General features: G+C 36.4%; 1 pseudogene across 1 annotated transcript in view; it reads left to right on the forward strand.

Moving 5' to 3' along the window:
• LOC145789315 (ABC transporter C family member 12-like) overlaps positions 1-14,127 on the forward strand; it is a 109,142-nt pseudogene that overhangs the window by 85,476 nt on the left and 9,539 nt on the right. Inside the window, exons 19-23 of the transcript XR_014337076.1 lie at positions 3,268-3,435; positions 7,981-8,120; positions 13,272-13,472; positions 13,595-13,693; positions 13,815-13,967. The product of XR_014337076.1 is annotated as an ABC transporter C family member 12-like (transcript). The remainder of the gene's footprint in view (positions 1-3,267; positions 3,436-7,980; positions 8,121-13,271; positions 13,473-13,594; positions 13,694-13,814; positions 13,968-14,127) is intronic.

Consider the following 14,127-nt stretch of genomic DNA (forward strand, 5'->3'; position numbering starts at 1 on the left):
GACTTAAAACTTAAGGCTTATCTATTACATGCTGGTAAAGGGGAAAAGTGTTTTAGTATTAGTGGAGGCAAATCCCAAGTTTAATGGCTGAAGATGTGTAACAAACTATACTTACAAATATATTTATGGGCAAATTCCATTTTACCACCTTATGGTTTGGCTTCACCCCGTCTTTTAAAAATATGCCACTCACACTCACATGGTTTGGGACAAAAATGCACAGTTAACAATGTTAACAGAAAATGCAAAAGATCTTTATTCCATTGTCTTCCTCCCCATTCATTATAAAAATCATCAAGAGGCTAGAATTCGAATGCGACAGAAAAGCAAATCGGCCAAGGCTGCAAAAGGGAATGTGATGGCCCTAAGAAAGCAATTAAAAGAATTTTCTAAACTAGTGCTGCACATATATCCTTATCAGTATGGAAAGCACCATTTTTCATCTCAACTTAGCACATGTAGAGCTCTGTATCAACTCAAGTTAAGTTAATAGAAACAAAACCCTTTCTCTATTGATCTTATGGGACATGTTTTTGCTCACCTGGTGCAGGAAACTTCGACTCAGCACACGGAGCATAGATTAAACTAAGCATAATTTGGGGTTTTGTTCTCATGAAATACAAAGTTTCAGACTTTTCTATATTCATCATGATCTATCTTAAAAAAAATAAAATTTAAAGCACAAAAACCCAAACTAATTACAAATCTCTTCAAAGAGCTTTAGACTCCAAACCCTGGCACCTTGGGGTCGTTGTATATGATCTTGAAGAAATTGCAACAGAAAGGAAATGATGACTATAGGAATGAAGATAGAGAACGGAATTTTTGTTTTCTTAATGGTTAGGGTGGGGTTGGCTTGTGTTCGACCAGTTGCAATCAATGAACTCATTCAATTTCATGGGGCATCCAAACATCCAGAGATTGAAGTGCAAACAACCAATTAGAGTTCTCAGTGCTTATATTCTGATGGTCACATACCAATGCCCAAACACAGGAGGCCAATTTAGAAGCACTTATCATGCAATATTGATTTAGCAGGGGAAGAGGTCGGGGGTGGCTAGGAGGTTGGGGAGCAGAATGGGAGGAGGGACAAGGATGGGTCTAGAGGAGCCGCCGGACGCCGGGGGGGGGGGGGATTCGCCCCCCCAAAATTTCAATAGTTCTCACCCTCAAAATTATAAAGATTCACCCCCCAAATTATGTACATTACAAAATTTAAAAAATAGTTTCTAAATCGAGTTTTATCAAATATTGATCTATTCTATTTGTTATATGTGTTATTTGTTATATTTCAATATTGTTTAGAGTTAATTATATTCTTCTAGTTGTTCTTATTTGTTGGTATTCTTCTCTGTTTATATGTCATTTTTTTTTGTTTTTTATATGACATTCTTGAAAATGAGTTCATAAATTTTAATTTCGCTTATTGAAATGAATTATCATGTTACTCATAAAAACATACATTATCCACTTTTTTGTGCTAGTATAAATCAAAATTTAAAATTTTATTGTACTTTTTTCCAACGAAAAGTTATGTGTGTTTTTGCCCTCCCAAAGTTCAAGTCCTAGATCTATCCCTCAAGAGAGAGGTAGTGGCGGAGGAGGTTAGGCAGTAGTGGAAGAGGAGGCTAGAGGGGGTGGGACGGGTAGGTGCATCAGGGTTAGGATTTGGAAGATGGGTAAGACAATATCATCAAATTCAAGTTCTATTGTAAATGACGTTCAATTGGTGGAGGAATCAACAAAATAATTAAGATCTTATATTATTGAGGCAAACATAATAACAAGAAAATTAATGAATGACGTCCTTGCAAAATTGTGCCAAACCCCTAAAGTTTGAGTTAGGTTAATCTGTGACAAAAAGTCCATTACAATTTCCACAGGATTCCAAGAATAATGTCAAAAAATGTAATCATAATGATGAGGCAGTAGGATCGAGCCCTTGAGACTACAAATGGATCTCACAAATGTGAACAATAAATTTCAATGTGAAAATAACCAAGAGGGCTTTGATGGTTCGGGCCTGTTAGCGGGGGAAGAGAAAGCAGAGTGAGACTAAATGGACCCGGCATATACGATAAGTGAGGCATAATCAAATTTTGTTGTCTCGGTCTCAAGCGAGAATGTACTCTTTGTGGCCTTCTTTGTAGGAAAGGGTTATCATATCAAGATTGACCCGTTCTCCCTTTCCCTTCAGCATGCTTTCTACTTTCACCTTCCTTTTGGATCGTCGTTTGTGAGATCTATATAATGGAATGGACTTTGGGACAGTTAGCTAGTTGTAAGCTCGGTAGTCAAACCAGAGGGTTAGTTGTAAGCTCGGTACTAAGACTAAGATAAGCCACTAAGCGATTTCGGACAGAACTTTTGAGATTTTTCTTGAGTCTTCTCTTTAGAAGTGTAAGGGTCCAGGATGAGAGCTTGAGCCCAATTCTATCAAGCCAGAGCCCCTAGTCAATGTCTCTGGGTGTTGAAGGCAGTGTCAAGGCAGGAAAAGAAAAAGAAAGAGTAGGGTGAAGCAAAGGGCTTTTTCCTCAATAGCAATATATAGGAATAAATAAATAAGACAGTCATTCCTCTCTGGTTTACCTCAGAATAAGACTGCCCCTGCCAATGGCAAGACTTGGGGTCAAGGCATCAAGCCACCTATATTTATAAAGGCTATCCTGATATTGATTCAACCCTGGAAACTCTAGATGTCTATCAACGTGCTTATGCTACTGGATGGATGATACTCACATGGATTTCTTTGTAATTTCATCAATCCATCTTGCTCTTTCCCCAAGATCATATACAATTTCTGTGCATGTGTAGAAGACTATATAAGATTAGCATGACACTGAAATATATATATGGTATCGATCAAAAATGTTCATCTATTATTACTTCTTTTTTTTTAAAGCCATTGCACTTTGGGCCACCCCCAAGATTGCATATGCATCTATATTTGCACATAGAATTACTTGCATATCCAGTTCTATGCTGTTATATAGTACTGCATTTGATTTATCTTTGGGCAAGACTATAAATATGTATAGTATCGTAACCTGATTCATCTATTTTATGACTCAATGTTCAACTACAATTTGCTTGTGCTTTACAGAAGTAGACTAATTGCATTAATGATTCAAAATTTTGTCCTACCTATCATTTTTATAATCTTTGAATGGATCAGCTTCTCTAAAGGCTATTTGTCGACCATAAGTGATTCATGACACTGTTAATCTTGTTAAACGCCATTCTTAACTTGATTTTTTTCTTATGTAGTGTAACAGTTTCATACTAAACAGCATTCCAGTGCTTGTGACAGTGACATCGTTTGGGATGCTCACTTTTCTTGGAGGAAATTTGACTCCTTCGAGGGCTTTTACATCACCTTCTCTGTTTGCAATGCTACGTTTTCCGTTAAACATGCTTCCAAATTTAATAACACAGGTTTTGCCTTCTTCAGCTTGGTTATAATTTTATTCAGCGTACAATCGAGACTTTGATATTTTGGATACTTGAAAGTAGAATAAGCAATTAATCAATTTATTCAATTTGTAAACTGTGCAATATGTTATCCAATATCATTTTCTGCCACCTCCTGAACTTTCCATTTTATTCAATTGAGGAGCCATGATCGGCTTGGAAACTGAACAATTGTTGCATCAAAATGGTATAGAACTTTAGGAGCATTTTCAAAATGTGTTAGGTCAATTGTCTTGAGCTTGGGATCCGAATGTCGGATTTGAAAGTTGACAGCGTTGACTCTCACGGCCTTGCAAATATTTCATGAAAAGTTTTCTAGAATCTTAAGATAATTAGGCACTTAAGGGATTTCGATTTGAAAGCAAGATAGGAAGGCAAAAATGGTTAGGGTTGAATTACACCTTGATATGGTAATCTAAGAAGCAAGTACATGGGAACTGACAATTTTCAAAAAATTACGGACATGGCGGTGATAATGATTTTTTTTTTTTAAATATTTATTTACAAAAATTATAATAATATTAATAATAAAAGAAAAATAAAAATAAAAATTACCACTAATTTTAACATGAAAACAGCTCAATCTACAATTTAAAATTTGAAATATCAATTAACATATAAAATGGGAGCTTCTATTTGCACACCTCATATTCTCTCAATTCACACCATTATGGGAGCTTCTATTTGCACACACACATTCTACTCTGTGCACACACTTAATGATGATTATTTTTATTACAATTTTATTCCTAAGTAAAATTACTATTATGGACATCACACTCAATTCAAAAAAACACATTTGGAAGTTGAATGTCGAAAAAATGAAAAAAAAAAAATCGAAATTCTACTGTCGAAAAAAATGATAATTTTCGGAATGGTACTTCCGAACAAGTTGTTTATTTTTGCAATACTACTTCCAAACAAGTTATTTATTGCGAAGGATGTGCATAGAGTGTAATGGGTGTGTGCAAATAGAAGCTCCTCACCATTATCCCAATTTTTTTTAATTACCATTGTATCCTTTAATTAAATTACCTACACACCCCTTCCTCCCTCTCAACTCACCACCGCCGGCTACCACCTCCTCCCAACCCCGCGACCGCCGACTGCCACCTCCTCTAACCCCACCAGCACCGGTTGCTACCCCTCACCTCCAATAGCACCATTCCCACCCACCTCAACCCCACCACCGCCGGTTGCCATCTACCCCACTTCCACTGCCTCCATCGCTGCCCTTTACCTTTGGTACCATCTTTCCTCTGCAACAACTCTCCAACGCCTCCTTTGGCGAACCCCTTCCATTGCGACCTCTTTTTCTCTTCTTCACTTGCTCGCTCTCTCTCTCTCTCTATTCGATTGATCATTCATCGATCTTAGTCAATCGCGAGGGTTGGGGGTGGCGGTCACTAAGGCTGCGGTAATGGCGAGGTGTGGTTGTGGAGGTGTCGGAGTGGGGCAGAATTGATGCAAGGAAGGGTTGAAGGAGTCTGAGGGAGGAACAGTGGTAGTCGGGATCGGTTGTGGAGGGTGGATGAGGGCGTGGGTGGGTCGCCGGATCTGGTGGTGGCTGGGTTGGGGGTAGGTAGGGTTAGGTATTTTGGGCATAAAGGGTGTGAATTGAAAAAATATTAAAAAATGAAGATGGTGTGGAGGTGTGCACTAGAAATGGTGTGTATTGAGGTAAACTATGGTGTGTAAATAGAAGCTCGACATACAAAGTACTATTTCATCAATCATGACCCGTACTATCATAGATCTCATAAGCATTTAGGTTCTATTAGGACAGAAAAAAAATACCATACTTAATTATGAAAAAACCCAATGAAGAAGATAACCAAAACCATCGCGTGCAAGAAAAACACCGCTAGCCGCTAAGAAAATAGGGTACCTCATCCTGTGGGGGTGTTGGTTTATTTATAATAATCCGGTATCTTGCCTAGCAAGTAACATAATTGATCTAGAAGTCTTACACTACATAATCTCTAATTGGTCGGGACTTCTATAATGATAAGATTTCATCTCACGATGAGTTTTACTCCACGTATATTACTGTTGTTGTGTTTGACTAGGATTTGACTGCCGCCTTACGCTTTAATATAAAAAATAGTCATACATATACGTGAAATCATATCATGTCAAAACCATAATCTATCATTTTTAATATAAAAATATGAAGAAAGTCCTTATCTCAAATATGAAGAAAAGCTAATCCGAAAATGCAAACATCATCCGGTCATGAATCCGAGAACACTATTGCGAATATCACGACGAGCTCTCCAACTTTCATTTACAACAGTTTTGCAAAATCTCACTCTAAGGACTTCCATTTGAAGCTCAAAGATTGAGCAACAATAGAGAAAAGAGAAAAGGAGAGAGAGAGAGACACGTTGAGATAGAGAGAAAGAGAGCCAAGCTCTCTGCCAACCCAACAAGAAATGAAATGAGATGAAAAGGAAAGGAAGGTGAATGATGGCCAACACAAAAAGAGGGGCAACCCATGTGAGTTTGTCTTCCCAAAGCTTGGTATTTTTAAAAATATATATATATATATATTACTTTTGTAATAATACTTTCAAATTTTATAATATAAATTATAAAATGATATAATTTTTCTCACCACAAAATATAATATTTTGATCACTATGAAATATACACATTTTCATTATTTATAAAATATATAATTTTTTGCCATGTGGTACACACCATAAAATCAACTATCAAATATTTATTATAATCCTATATAATAAATAATTACAACTCCTAAGGCGGTTACTATCAATCACCTAATTAAAAATAACCAAACAGTTAAAGATGAGTCATTAAACAAATTTAAATTAAATTAAATTTAAATCATGGGTCTCACCCATAGATCAAACATGGTCCAATTATATACCAAAATAGTCCTAACAAATTTATCTCAAATCCTGGTTCGAGCACCCAAAACTCAATTTCAAATTCTGTTATAAATTAAACTGAACACCAATCAGTCCGTGAATTTTCATAAAATAAATACTCATCATTTAATTCTGAATTTTTTATACAACGTGCTAGACTCATATGGGAACAATATATAAAAATTTCATAAATTTCTGAGATCGGAAACTATTACTAAAAAATACAAAACCGAACTGTTTTTGCACAGAATTTACACAACAATCAAATTCAAAAATTTGCTCAATTAAATTATGCACTGGCTATTTAAAAAAAAAAAAAAAATAGAGTCATTACAATAATGAATAGATCATCCATAAAAAATATGTAAATCATACTATTATTCTTGAGAAATAATAATATAGTATTTACATATGCCAAAAGTTTGCACCAAAATTTCTACAAACCAATGTACATAAAAAAAGATTATAGTAACACACTGAAATTGATTTTTTCAAAGACATGTTTTCTGCCTATATTAGTTGAATTTTAGGACACATATTACAGATATCAAAGATATAACGTATTAGGAGAAATGTTTTTTTCTGCCACCATCTTGTTTCGAAATGCAATACTTTGACCACCAAACCAACTTTCTAAAATTATAAATAAAAATAAAATAAAAAACACAAATGTGTAATGTGGAGTATCTAGGCACAAGACACGCATGTGCTTTATGTGTCCCCCTAACTTGTCCAGTGAAAAAATAATTAAAAAATTGACATGCCATATGGTTTGTCCATAAATATCTCAATTAGACACTGCTATGACTACTAAAATGAAGTAGTTGTGTTTCATAAATGCTAATTTAGAGCTAACTCAGTGTTGTTTTGAGGGATCGTTAAGGTTTCTTAGCACACCCTTAAGGTGGCCCCTTGCTAGCCTCATAGATAGAAAGAGGCATTAACCATGCGACACCTCAAAGAGTGTATTACTACCTTTGAAAAGTCGTGATACAGCCCCTGAGGGATAAATGATTGAAGGATCTGAGTGAAAACTGCTTTGCAATTCACTTTTTATTTATTTACATTTATATTTTATATTCTGATGCATTGCAGCCTAATTGTTTTCATTTCTTTACCTTATATCTGTTACATAGAATGTTCCCCCACCCTCCCCCTACATGTTCTGAGTAGGGCTCAAGTGCCAGTTTTGCTCTAAAATTTAAATATGGATATTGCTTACAGGTTGTAAATGCAAATGTATCATTACAACAACTGGAGGAGCTATCGTTAAGGTTTCTTAGCACACCCTTAGGGTGGCCCCTTGCTAGCCTCATAGATAGAAAGAGGCATTAACCATGCGACACCTCAAAGAGTGTATTACTACCTTTGAAAAGTCGTGATACAGCCCCTGAGGGATAAATGATTGAAGGATCTGAGTGAAAACTGCTTTGCAATTCACTTTTTATTTATTTATATTTATATTTTATATTCTGATGTATTGCAGCCTAATTGTTTTCATTTCTTTACCTTATATCTGTTACATAGAATGTTCCCCCACCCTCCCCCTACATGTTCAGAGTAGTGCTCAAGTGCCAGTTTTGCTCTAAAATTTAAATATGGATATTGCTTACAGGTTGTAAATGCAAATGTATCATTACAACAACTGGAGGAGCTATTCTTCGCTGAAGAAAGAATTCTGTTACCGAATCCACCTCTTGAGCCAGAACTTCCTGCCATCTCAATCAAGAATGGATACTTTCATGGGATTCTAAGGTTTGCTATCAACATTAAATTTACAAGTGTGTTTTGTGTTTATGGTGTGTGTTGCTTTCTGCTTTTCAATTCTGTGTTTGTGCTTTAATTTTATGATTTCTTATGCATTGCTCAAAGTTATGATGTAAAAATATGTAAAACTATGATTAGGGTTAGAGAGAAAGAGAGGAGAAGAAAAGAAGACTCTGTTATATTGAATATATTTGTAGGTTCTTAAAATAAACCTAAAACAATCAGCACATATTTAAAAAGAGTGCTACTATTAGCACCTACCTAATTTTTTTGAACCCTCCAATTTTCAAATTTTTTTTTTTATTACAATTATATCCTGAAGTAAAATTACATTAAATGACAATTTTTAATGAAATACCCACCCACCAAATGAAAACAATTAGAATGACACTCTACAATATTGTACAACCTTCATCCCCATCTATACGTATTCGTTACCAACCTAAAGCCTAACCGTATTCTTCTTCATCACCATCTTACACCCACGTATTCATCTTCAATGAAAAACATTTGAAACCACCTAATCAGTTAACGTTTTGTTCGATGGTTTCAAATGTGTTCAGTATTCCAAATCAGTTAATGTTGCAAACAATCCTATTACAGACTCCGAGTTTCTACATTTGTGATCTTTTTCACCATTTGTTGATACTTATAGAGCAATGGAAGACGATGACAAAAACTCTGATGAGGTTGGCATTGCATAGGTAAGTTTATCTATCTTGCATTTACAATTCTGAGTCATTTTCGATTCGGTATTGGTTTGTCAACTGTTAAGGTTCGGTTCAGTAATACAGTGCTGAACAAAAACATTTAGTTCAGTAATGCAGTGCTGGATATAAACATTTTGTTCGGAACTGGAATGCCGAACGGTTCTATTTTGCAAAATTTTTCTCCTATTTCTTTTCTAAGGGTTTTTCCCTCTAAAACCCCCTGTATCGAGGGTATTACCCTGAAATAAACCAAGAAAAAAAAGTGATGGGGAGTTGGAGGTTACCTAAGAGAAGAAGAAAGAGATCGTAGAAGAGATTTTCGACTGAGATACCGTCGTTCATGGTGACAAGGAGAAAGAGACCATCGTTTATGAGAGAAGAGAAGAGAGGGATATTTGATTCGTCTCTCAATCATTTGTTGTTCTCAATCGTTCATTGTTCACTGAGAGAAGAAGAAGAGAGGGTGTGCAAAATTAGGTGAGTGTACGAGAATAACCAAAAAAAACACATTTGCAAGCATGGGGAGATAACTTATCCATTCTTAAATCAAGGACATGGACAAAGCCCACACAACCAAACACACGAAGAGGAAGTGGAAACAGGGAACAATTGGGGTATAATTGAGAGAAATGAGACTAGTTTTGTAAAACAACTGAGGGCATGCGGTTAATAAGAGAACAAGCAGTGAGCACAGCATCACCCCAAAACTGTTTGGGTACATGCATGTTAAACATTAAGGTGCGGCCAACAAATGGCAATGTTTCCGCTCAGCAACACTACTTTTTTGGGAGGTGTGAGCACAACTAGTCTGATGTATAATACTATGATCATCACAAAAATTATTCACAATAGATTGCACATATTCTAAGGCATTATCTGGCCGAAATATCTTAAAGATTTCCCAAACTTAGTAAAAATTTCATTATAAAACTTAGAAAGTATTTGGGGCAAGTCAGACTGTTGTTGTAATAAAAACAACTACGTCATTCAAGAGTAATCATCCACAAAAATAACAAAATAAAAAAAAAACCATTAATAGTAGGAGTTTGAGAGGGACCCCATATATCTGTGTGGACTACATCAACAGACGTAGACACGCGACTAACACTACGACTAGTTAAAGAACTACGTCGATGCTTACCAAGCTGACACTAGTTAAAGAACTACGTCGATGCTTACCAAGCTGACACACTTTACACTCAAGCTGAGACATGACTCAAATCAGGAATAGCTAACTTAAGCTTAGCCAATGATGGATGACCCAAGCGGAAATGCCATTGTAGGAGACGTGCTCAAAACAACAAAAGTAGGATGAGGAGAGCCATTAGTATCCAAAAAATATAAGTCATCTTTCTTATGTCCCGAACCAATCATCTGCTTGGTCTGGAAGGCATGCAATACACATGAAGTAAGAGAAAGTGAAGAGCTTTAGTTAATTGACTAATAGAAGGCAAATTAAATGGAAAGGTGGGAACATGAAGACTAGAGATGGATTGAAGAGTACCTTGCCCACTGACAGGTTGGGAGGATCCAACATTTCTGATAATTCTTCTCTTTTTAATACTCTTCATCCTTGTTACCAATCTAGGAGCCAAGGCTTAGAAGTTTGAGCCATACGTGCAATATTACCTGTACTAGCCAATGTAGTTATGGAGGATGACGGGAGAGCAATGTGAAGAGAATGGACGTGGTCAGTAACCTCACTAATCTGAATAGTGAGTGTATCACGAGAATCAACTGGGGAAACCACCATATCAGAAGGAAAGGATGTCGACGGCAAGGATGGAGCATCCATAACCTGATTCACATAATCAGGTTTACCATACTTCTTCCAACACCAGGGTTCAAAATGACCCAAGGAACCACAATAAGTACACTTCCGATCACCACGGGACATGGAACTAGTACCACGCCGACCACTACCATGAGAACCATGAGAAGAACGACCACCATGAGAACCACGTGAACCAGCATGAGAGCCGTGGTGACTAGAGTGGCCATAAAAACTCCTAGGGGTAGGCCCACAGTCACCACTGCTAGAGATCAATGCAGAAGAGGACAAGGACTAGGAGGAGCAACCAGATGTAGAATGACACTATCCCAAAGAAGAAAGCAATAGCTGAGAGTAGGCATTAGCAGCTGAAGGAAAAGTCTCACTAATAAGAATCTAATCTTTGAAATCCCGTAAATCAGAATCTAAACCCAAAAGTAAGGATGCCATCATAAACTCCTCCCAATATTACTTCTGTTGGGCCAAACCAATAGTAAAGGGTCTGTGCTGCAGTAATTGATCCCACAAGTTCTTAAGTCCACTATAATATTTAGGTAGAGGACAACTAGGCTGTCGAGTAACAAAGATCTATTCATACAACTCATAGACATGAGAAATGCTACTTTGATGTGGAAAAAGAATCAGCAAGGGAGTCCCAAATTTCATTAGAGGTTTCACAAAACTCCACCGTAGTAGTAACATGGGGTTCCAAACTATGCCAAAGTCACCCCATAACACATGAATACTCACTTAACCAATCATCTTAGCCCTTATCATTATTAGCTAGTGGAAGTTCAGTAAGAAAGCGTGACTTTTCTTGCCACACAAGAAAATCTTAACTGCATGGGCCCATGCCAGATAATTCAGTCCATTTAATTTCTTAGTTGTAACAAACTTGGGTAAGTCATCATCGTTAACCAATGAAGATTTTGCATCAGGTTTTGCCTCGGCCGTGACAATGAGATAAAACAACAATACAGGAAATAACAATAGATGGCAGCACAAAGCAAAGACCAACACCAGCCACCAATAAAGCGCATGCACACACACAAAAAAAAAAAAACAAACAAACAAACAAGCCAAAGAAATTACCACTACTAGTAATCACCAAGCTAAATTACCAGAATCACCAGAATGAACAAATAGGTACAGTACTGGAACAAAATCAGCAATGCTGCGCCAAACAGATGAACAAAATCACTCGAAAATCCAACAAAACAGCAAAGCCAGCTCTGAAACAGCTCTCTAGGGCAATTTCGGCTCCCACAGAGTTGATTGCAAGAAGAAACTTCAGCTAATGGGCTATACCACAGATTGAAGAAAATACCACCAAAAACTCGAAAAACATTCAAAAATTGAAAACTTGCATCAAATGGTCCCAAAAATTCCACAAAAGTCATCATCATCATCAGAGGGAGAAAATGACCTTGGGAGGTCTATCTGGTCCGTACAAATTATGATGTCATGCTGATGTCATCGTACAGAGGATGACATCAGCACATATTGTCACCTCAGAATAATCCCAAGAGTCTAATGAACACTTGATAGGGCAGAATTGATGCTCTAATACCAAGTTAGAATGTAAAAATATGTAAAACTATGATTCGGGTTAGAGAGAGAGAGAAGAAAAGAAGACTGCGTTATATTGAATATATGTTTGTAAGTTCTTAAAATAAACCTAAAACCATCAGCACATATTTATAAAACGCACCACCTAACAATATGACCACAGTACCCACAACTTAACACAAAAATAACATAGAACATATAACTATTCTAACACTCAACAAAGTAAATTTTGACATTCATAGCACTTTTTAGTCCTTCGTGCTTACTTATTTTGGTTTGTCTAAGCATTGTGTTCTCTCTATTATAGAATATATAATGGAGCTGTCGAAGCATCATGTATCTTTTGGGTGTTTATAAATATAGCATATTTGTATCAAAGATAATCATAAGAGGTTCATGGGGAATCTATAGGAAGTAGCAGTTATCTAAAGAAACTTGCTAGTGACGTGAACAGATTAAGAAAGCAATCAAAAGAAAAAGTGGCTGTCATGAATCTCTACATACAAATAGTTCGAACTTAACTTGTATTGCCCAGGAATAATTAGGATTTAAAAGCATTTGGACTTCAGAAAGATGAGAGATATATTCCAAGTTACTTAACATTCATAATGATTTTTCACTTTTTATCTTGGAACTTTTTTTAATCAGCATCTTTACAAAAAGGTTGGGGGAAGGCTGTCTACCTAGTACCTACTCTCTCTCCCACACCTACTGTAAGCAAGAGCCTTGTGCACTGTGTATAACCTTTTCCTTAGTCCCCTGATAGGGAAAGATGGACGGTGAATGTTGTTATGTGAACTAGAGTGGAACACAGAATTTTATATGACATATTTCAGCCCTATTTGTCTAATGGTCAAGGTTTACCATTTATGCATCAACAAGAATATGTTACAGTTGCCTGCCAAAAAATAAAGAAGTGAAAATAAAATAAAGGAAACGGTAAACTACTTCAGCTGTGAAGCCATTACCTTTCCACTGGATAGTTACACGAGTTCAATCTTCTCATATACTGATAACATTAGCAATCCTGTGACTTTTAGGATTTATGTTTCCTGTATTTTTATGTATATATATACATATTTTTTTCAGGCAGAAAACCCCACATTAGCAAACATCAATTTGGACATCCCAGTTGGTAGTCTAGTTGCAGTTGTTGGTGGTACTGGAGAAGGAAAGACGTCTTTTATATCGGCAATGATTGGGGAGCTTCCGCCGGTAGCAGATGCAAGTGTTGTCATCAGAGGATCTGTTGCTTATGTTCCCCAAATTTCATGGATTTTCAATGCTACTGTGAGTTACAGCATGCTCATCCTCAATCAAAACTATGTCCTGTAGCTGAAAATTTGTTATATTAAAAATGCTCAGGATTTATGATCATTCACATTTTTAATGAGCAAATCTTATCCTTGCAGGTACGCGAGAACATATTATTTGGATCTAACTTTGAACCAGCCAGATACTGGAAGGCAATAGATGTAACTGCATTGCAGCATGACCTTGACTTACTTCCTGTTAAGTATAATGTTATATGATTGTGATTAGTTTTCATTAACATGATATGTGATGGAATGCTGTCATTACATTAAAATGGATCCTGGACCTGAATTTCTTGTGTATTTAATGCTTTTTCAGGGTCACGATCTTACAGAGATTGGTGAAAGAGGGGTGAATATTAGTGGGGGACAAAAGCAAAGAGTTTCCATGGCTAGGGCTGTATATTCAAATGCAGATGTATACATATTTGATGACCCTTTAAGTGCTCTAGATGCCCATGTTGGTCGACAGGTAAACATTGCATGTTTAAGCAATATATTGTCACCTACCTAGTTAGAGAGTACGAAAATTTTTATATTTAAAATGGTTTACTTTGACTTAGAGCGTCATTTGTGCTGAGATTATACCATATACTTTATGGAAAAAGGTCTCTGAAACTCTTTGTTGCTAA

The sequence above is a fragment of the Camellia sinensis genome, chromosome 1, assembly GCF_055761805.1.
Source record: "Camellia sinensis isolate YWXY chromosome 1, ASM5576180v1, whole genome shotgun sequence".
NCBI classification, from domain to species: domain Eukaryota; kingdom Viridiplantae; phylum Streptophyta; class Magnoliopsida; order Ericales; family Theaceae; genus Camellia; species Camellia sinensis.